Genomic DNA, 8557 nt, shown 5'->3' on the forward strand with positions numbered 1-8557 from the left:
ATTTATATTCTTGCCGATGAGGTCTTTCTCTGAATATCTTGGACACTGAAGAAATCATCCCCGAGATTAGCACCAAGCGTCATTAGAACGCTGTAACAGAAAAAGTGGAGAAGCCATCGCTTACAGATCGCTGCCTTCAACTCTCAAAAAAGATGTTGGTGGATTCATTCAGAATGCAGAAGAATGCGTTCTTCGGGAAATAAAGTTATACGTGGTGGATAGGTTTCCAGAAGGGTTTGTAAGCCAACTAACCTCCTCACGATGGGACCAAAGAACTCCAGACACCTGCAGTTCATTCCAGAAAACGGAGAAATCCCATCCTCCACCGAGGATGCTGGAATGGCCGCCTGCATTCTGACACTCCCTCCCTCAGTAACTCTTCTACGTCCCGGGGCAGAAGTGGATTCTTCCTGTTACTTCTGAACCAATGAGAAAAAGAAGTTCTTCCCTCATGGGGATAAGGAAGAGAAAAACTCAAGAGGAAAGGATTTTGAGGTAGCCAGTGTGAATGGAGACGGGTGTGGCGCATAAATAAAAGGGATGCCCTGGGTTCGTTTCCAGGATATGGGAAGACCTAGTTCAAATCCTTCCTTCCTTGTCATTCACAGTAAATTTGTCATTGTACTTTTGATAGATAACGCTAGTTAGGAAATTAAAAAGGGCTGGGTTTTTGTTTGTTTGGTTGGTTTTTTTTGGGGGGGGGTGCGGGGTAGGGAGGTTTTCAAGACAGGGTTTCTCTGTGTAGTTTTGGTATCTGTCCCGGATTTTGCTCTGTAGACCAGGCTGGCCTCGAACTCACAGAGACTCACCTGGCTCTGCCTCCCGAGTGCTGGGATTAAAGGCGTGCGCCACCACCGCCTGGCAAAAAAGGGCTGTTTGTAGTCATCTACTTCCCTACTGCTTGTGACACGTGAATGTCCATGTCATCATCCTCTGGCACAAATATCATGATCCATGGCCTGTCAATAACATCTGCATGTTGGAGACCTCCTTAGGGACGTTTCCAAGTGTTCCCATCCTTGAACATAAATAGCACGAAGATCAGAAATCCGATTTTCGAATGCCATTCATCATCAGTGGTCAGGTTCATGGCCACTGCCTAGGCAAGGGCAAGACCACTTCTGCGTTAAAGAGGAAATCATTTTACAATCTAAAGACCTGACTAAGACCAAGAGGTGAGAAGAAACAAGATGCAACTGAAGACAAGATAAGTATACGTCCTCCCAATTCCCTTCTCCCCCAGGAGTGGCTTACAGACACTCAAGGCTAAGCCCGCTTCAAATTCAGAAAGTGGAATTTTGACTCATGCCTCTTTGCATTTCCAAACCCCCAACCTGCTTGCCCTGATATTCAGTCCACTCTTCTCTCTGCAGCCCCTTCCTGATGCAGCTGCTCACACCCTCCCTTATTGAGCCTTCTTGTTTTTCTTGACTTCTAACTCAGAACACAGCAGGATGGTCTTCCTTCCTCCTCTTTCTTTGTCCCTCCCTGGTAGCTAGCAAGTTCTCTAGCTTGGCTTTCCTATTTTTCTCTCTTGTCAACTCCAATACATTGTTCTCAAGTTGCTTTTTGTGTCTGTGTGTAAATTTTCTTATCTATGGGGCCAAGAACTTCCAAAAAGGGACCCCAAGTTTCCCAATGACTTCCTGTGATGGTTTGAATGAGAATGGCCCCCTGTAGGCTCATGTATTTGAATGCTTTGTTATCGGGAGAGTGGCACTTGAGAAGGATTAGGAGATGTGGCCTTGTTGGAGGAAGTATGTTGCTGGGGTGGGGGGCGGAGAGGGGGGTTGAGGTTTCAAAAGCCAAAGCCAGGCCCAGTATCCTTCTCTCTTCCTGCTGCCTGCTGACCCAGATGTAGAACTCCTAGCTGCTCCACCAGCACCATGTCAGCCTGTGTGCAGCCATGCTCCCTGCCATGAGAATGAACTAAACCTCTGAAACCGTAAACAAGCCCCAGTTAACTGCTTTCTCTTACAGGAGTCGCCATGGTCATCGGGTCTCCTCACAGCAATTGAACCCTGTGTTTGGTTTAGTTTAAAAGACATAGCCGTGTTGTCTTCTGTGAGAGATGGTGAGTGTTTTGACTCTTCTTCCTTGAAGGAAGGCAGTAGAATCTGTCCTTTGTCCTCAAGTGCAGGTTCACTCCAAGTGACTCCAACTGCCACCTCGGCAACCATAGGCAAGTCAAGCAGCTGCAGGGTCCCAGGACTTGAAACTTCCAACAACCACAGCTACAGAGAACCCTGAAATGCACTTTTAAACAAGTTAAGCTTCTAAAGTTGGTCTCCCTGCTCCTGCACCACCCCACTCTCCTCCAAACCATTAGCATGCAGAGGAGTTAATAGTAACTAATGACTTTTTTTTTGCTGCAAAATTATTAGCTAATTATCCCAATTATTACATTCTTAGCCTATCAAACTATGCTTTGATCATCCAAAGATGAAAATGTTCCCTGGAATCAATCCATAGGATAGCAGAATCTGTTGAGATTGTTCTTTCTGAAAGCCAGATCACTGGTAGAGCTTATCATGAGGTTTGACCAGGGAGCCAAGACCTTCCAGAAGAAGGGACTTTTCTTAGCAATCCTCCCCACCTAAAACATTCCTAGAAATCAATATTTGCCTTCTAAGTGTATGTTCTCTGACACAGTTACCATTCTCATCTCTCCGTGTTCTGGAAATTCTGAGTGTATAGGGACACACACAAATAAGGTAAACATTCTGTTTAGAGTTTTTAAAATGATTTCATTGAAGTTTTATTTTTATTTTGTCTTATTCATTGGGGGTATGCACATTTCACGGTGCATGTGTGGAGGTTAGAAGACAACTTTCAGAAGCTAGGCCTGGGGATCGAACTCAGATCACCAGGCTTGGGGACAGGTGCCTCTACCAGCTGAGCCATCTCTCCACCTGCTGTTTAGATTTGAAAGCACCATTCCATATATGCCAGATGAGTTATATAATGCCTAAACATAATCCAGTGCAATCTGTGTGTTTACAGTTAGATAAGTGCAAGAAGTCGCTATAAGTAGCAGTAATTCATTATACAGTCCAAAAAGCTGCAAGAAGGATTTTGTCTTCACTGCAAAGAAATGATAACACTTGAGGAGACAAGTATGCTCAAATGTTACATAATGCACACATGTGTTGAAACATCCCACGGTCCCCTCTTACTGTATATAACTTTCACGTTTTTTATTTACCAGTCAAATTTAGAGAATTTACACACGAAGAAGGTGAGAAAGGTCTGCAAAATACCCAAGTCTTCATTGTATCTATGCCTGGTTGACGTTAATCAGTTCGGTTTTTTCTAAACCACACATGTACCTTTACATGTGGAAATCTCTGGGGGAGAGATTAAAAAGAGGAACATTAAAATTTAATCATTAAGAAAAGTTTGCTGTATATGGGCCAAAGCTCCGTGAGCTTAGAGTTCGCAGTGGACCTGTCAAGATGATACTAAACAACGTGATAGTAATCCTAGCAAGTACCTTAAAATACCGTCTTCAATGGCAGTCATCTGACAGTCTCCGCATCACCTGTGAATCGCTTACTCGGTGGCTATTAGTTTTTTTATTTAAAATATTTTCATTACTTTTTGAGAGTTTTATGCGATTTATGTTGAGCATTTTCACCCCACTTTCCCCCCTAGCTTCTTCTAGATCCACCCCCAGCTCCCTGCCCACTCCAACTTCCTAGCTCAGCTTTAGATCCTTTTTGTTTTTGTTTTGTTTTGTTTTTTAGGATCCCACGGGGACCAACTTGCGCTGCTTACTCTCCTGGGGGTGAGGACACCCACTGGAGTCTGGAGACCTACCAGTGGCCCTACTCTTTAAGAAAACTAACTCTCCTTCCCCGTGTGTGTGTGTATTTATGAAACAGGAAGTTTCCATACATGGCTTTTTCAAACATTCTTAGGGTGAGCTATCCTTCTCTCCATCCTCCCCTGCCTGCCCCGACCTCATCTCCCTACCTAATCTTTCCTCCCTATTATTCTCCCTTTCCCCTCCATATTACCTGTATTTTATCCCCTCTCCCTTAAGATCTTTCTTCCTCCTCCTCCTCACCAGTGGTCCCTTTCTAGTTCCCTAAATCTACAGGTACTCAAGTTAAACACACAAATCTACAGATTTGATGCTGAGATCCACATATGAGTGAGAACATGTGACATTTGTCTTTTGGGGTTTGGGTTACCTCATGTTCATGTTCAGTATGTTTTCAAGTTCCAGCCATTGATCTGAAAATTCATTTTTATTTACAGCTGAATAAAATTCCATTGTGTATATGTACCATGTGGTGATAGTTTATTGGTATGTTAATAAATAAAGTTTGCCTGGAGATCAGAGGACATAGATAGTCATCCATAAACACAAGTCAGGCGGTGGTAGCCCTTAATCCAATCACAAGGCAGGCAGAGTCTCTGTGCATTCAAGGACACAGCCAAGCTTGGTGACACACGCCTTTGATCCTGGAGGTCTGTATAGACAGGCAGTGACGAGGAAGTGAGGTGGCTGGGCTAAGAGCCAATGAGAAGACAGAACAGGAAGGCAATAAAGGCGCAGGTTAGACAGAAGAAGCTGGTTCTCCTGGGAAGCTATGGGGGCGTGGTGAGCTAAGGTTAGTTGGCGGCTCTCACTATTTCTCTGATCTCTACAGCTTTCACCCCTGTATTTGGCTGTGTGTTTCTTATTTAATAAGACTGTTTAGAAATTCGTCTACAGTACCATTTCCATTACCTATTAGTCAGTTGAGGGACATCTAGGCTGCTTCCATGTCCTAGACGTGAATAGAGCATCCATGAACATGGATGAGCATGTGTCTCTGTAGCAGAAAATAGAGTCCTTTGGGCATGTACTCAAGAGTGGTATAGCTGAGCTGTATGGTACATCTATTTCTAGTTGTCAGAGGATCCGCCATACTGATTTCTCTAGTGGCCGTGCCGGTTTGCACTCCCACCAACGGTGCATGAGGATCCTCAGTTCCCTGCATCCTCACCAGCAATGGTTATCTTTTGTTTTCTCAATCTTAGCCATTCTAATTGGGGTAAGATACAATCTCAAAATAGCTTTCATTTGCATTTCCCTGATGCCTAAAGATGATAAGAGCTTTTTAAAATATTTCGTACCCATCTGTATTTCTGCTGAGAACCCTTTGCTTAGCTCCACAGTGGCTGTTGATTTTATTATGACCCTTTCTACTTTGGTTCACTGTATTCTCACCATATTCCTCGTTACGTTGTGATTTTAAACAGTTTGATGGCATAAAATAGTATGGATTTTTATCTTATGTCTTTTTGCCTTACTCACATCTGGTACTATATTCTATTTCTGGTAGAATGTAACAAGAGCTGTGGTGATATACTGTGTACCCTAATAAAACTTGCCTGAAGATCAGAGAACAGAACAAGCCATTAGATTAAACATAGAGGCCAGGCAGTGGTGGCACACACACCTTTAATCCTAGCACTCTGGAGGCAGAGATCCGTCTGGATCTCTGTGAGCTCAAAGCCACCCTGGACTACATAAGATTGACTCAGTCTAGGAGATGAACAGAACCAGGCAGTGGTGGCACATGCCTTTAATCCCAGTACTGGGAAGCACACACGCCTTTCATCCCAGGAAGTGATGGCTGGGCGGAGAAAGGTATATAAGGTGTGAGGAGACAGGAACTAAAGGCTTTTTGGCAGAATCATCCCTTTCAGGTAGAGACTTCTTCAGCTGGAGCCTTTCCGGTGTGCACTCAGAGGATTTCAGTCAGAGGACTCATGGAGTTGGCAAGGTGAGACGTGGCAGTGGCTTGTTCCTTTGTCTTTCTGATCTTTCAGCATTTACCCTAGTATCTGGCTCTGAGTTTTTTATTATAAGACCATTTAGGAATTACAGAGAGCCATCTGTCCTTTTCCGTATCTGAGTCCTTCTGCTGTGATTAATTGTTGTTACACACACACACACACATACACACACGTCTACCACTTTCTTGCTGCTGCTCTAGGAGAGTTATGAAAATCTGACATGCTTAGAATGTTACATGCTGAGTTCTCTGTAGCACTAAGTACACAGTCTCTGCTCTTAAGGCTTTAGATTCTCTCAGCAGGCTTTATGACAGGTGGAAGTCACTCTTGTTCGGGTCTAAAGTCCAATGGAATGGAGGCATCATTAAGTAGTTAGTCAAGAATGCTCCACTGTGCATGAAGCATCTCACATGTCTGCATCAGAAAGAATTAAGGGGGGAAAAAACTCAAGAGAAAACCAACATATCCCATTTCCACTGATTATAACTTTCTAATGTGTGAGGACAAGGCTGGTATTTCAACCAGGTATATTACTTTCAGTTTGATAGGAAATACGTTAAAAGCATGATTCTTATTCCCCAAGGATTTCTGCCATCACAATCAAAAGCATTTCAATGTTCATTTCAGCAATACAATACTAAAATAAGAGCATTTCAAGAGGAAGTAAAAGGGGCCAGATGCGGGGTGAGGGGTGAACAAAACTATTCCACAAGGAACTGATCTCGGGGGTACATAGAAAATGGAAGGTCTTAGAGATGTACTATTATAATCTTTAAAGAGATAGCTCCCCAAATGATCTACTTTAGTCCAGTGGAAAATTCCTGGAGATGTTTACCTTGTACATACTCAGAGGAAGAAGCAAATGTGACAAAAGGTATTAATTCATTTTTTTTTTTATCACCAAGGACATTTAACCCAGTTGAGAAAATAAGATATAAAGCCCAGAACAATAAATGTAAAGGCAAGGAAACAAAAAAATGGCGTCAAATCATTGTTGTGATCTGACACCATGTTTTGTTCCCTTGCCTTGATCTGCCACTTCTTCCTTTACCTTCCTTGGTGAATCCAGTCAGCAAGGACAGGTTTTATATTTATATAAAGGTGCAGTGTGTGCGCATTTGTGCGTGTGTCTGTGGGTTAGGTGCGTGACACACGTACCCGTTTCTTATAAAGTTCTTCGTGCTTGAAAGTGTCTACACAATTGTAAAATATCCTATCTTGGCTTTACTGTGATCTTAAACAAGGTTCTTTGTTAATAAGAGACCAGACACGAGGTGAGAATTAAAGTCGGGTGACAAGCAGAATGATCCCGCCTTGGATGTGGGGGAGAGGCAAAGGGAGCGCGGGAGAACTGTAAGATGGACAAACCACAAGCAAGCACACTTTCTCCCTGGTGGACAGTGTGGAGAATGGACCAGGCCTGGAATTGCTGTAGAAAAAGTAAACCAGTAAGTATTTGTCTGAGCTCGAGAGCCTTCTTAGGAAGCCTAGGATGGCTGGGTATGGTGACTCACACTCTAATTCCAGCATATGTGAGACTCAGGCAGAATTATGAGCTTCAGGCCACCCAGGGCTACATAGCATGTTCCAGGCCAGCCTGAGCTAGTCAAAAGAGACCTTCATGCTTGCTCCTGAGGCTGGGGGTATAGCTCGTGGTAGAGAGTTTGCATTTACTAATCTACAATTTCACTAGGGCCATTGCTTAGTTTATTTGTGTTTTGTTTGGTTGAGACAGGGTCCTACTAACCCAGCATGGCCTCACACTCACTATGGAGCCATATTTCTCATTTTCCTGCCTCCACTCACCCAGCCCTGGCATACGTTACTATGTCAGGCATACCCACTGCCTTTTGAAGATTCTGAATTCATGCACAGGGATTGATGTGAGCTCCTTGTCTTGTATAAAGCTTCATATCTTGGAGACACCTACATTAAAAATACTCCTGCATTCTGGACTTCCTGCTGCAGCAGCCCCTCCTGCACAGGACTCCATTCCTATCTGCATGATCCTGCACTCCTGACTCCGCAGATGACACTTATAAAATCAGCCATGCGTCAATTATTTCCCCTTCATTTATAGGTATTTTGTAGCAAAATATTTTTCAAGTTATGTAATATGCCATATTTCTGGGAATTGAAAGTTATATAAAATATAACCACAATTTTGGAAGACTGAAAAGTATTCAGTTTTACAAAAACAATTTTTAGAATTTTGAATAAGTCAATTTCTGTAGAACTAGAAAGATAAAAGTTATCTAGAAAAATGGAGATGGAAGTGGACCATGCAGGTAGTAAAGACATGTGCACAGCCACCCATGGTTGGTAGCCACAGAGCAGAATATTGTGGTATCAGTCTTACCTCTATCTGAATCCTCGCTAAGTAACTGTGTTTGTCTGATTCTCTTGCTAATAGCTTCCAGAGGCCAGGCAAGTCACAGAGAAAAGAGTTTTGTCAATTTTAGCTAACAGCCTTGCAGGATGAAGGGCAAGAGGCTGCATCTGGTGGCGACTTTCCTGTGGGCAGAGTCCTGGGTTAGTGCAATGAGTTCCAAGGTGAGAGATGGAGATGCTTGCATAAGTCGGTGTCTCTTCTTATACAACCTCAGTATTCAGTCAGGGAACTGCACACTGATGACCTCATCCAATCCTAGTCGCTCCTAAAAGTCACCACTAACCACCACAGTCAGAGTTTGCTTTCTTACCGCCTCTCAATGAGGATTCAATTTCAATGCATAAAGGAGTTGCCCCAGCCACTTGGAAAACT

The 8557-nt window shown here is 43.3% G+C and overlaps 1 long non-coding RNA gene across 1 annotated transcript; it reads left to right on the top strand.

Moving 5' to 3' along the window:
* Positions 1-762: 762 nt before the first annotated feature.
* LOC128106163 (uncharacterized) lies at positions 763-4287 on the top strand. The gene is made up of 2 exons (XR_008216610.1): positions 763-2074; positions 3747-4287. It is a non-coding gene; the product is annotated as an uncharacterized LOC128106163 (long non-coding RNA).
* Positions 4288-8557: the final 4270 nt, after the last annotated feature.

The sequence above is a fragment of the Peromyscus californicus genome, unplaced genomic scaffold (genome assembly GCF_007827085.1).
Source record: "Peromyscus californicus insignis strain IS unplaced genomic scaffold, ASM782708v3 Scaffold_9__1_contigs__length_137607984, whole genome shotgun sequence".
Lineage (NCBI taxonomy): Eukaryota > Metazoa > Chordata > Mammalia > Rodentia > Cricetidae > Peromyscus > Peromyscus californicus.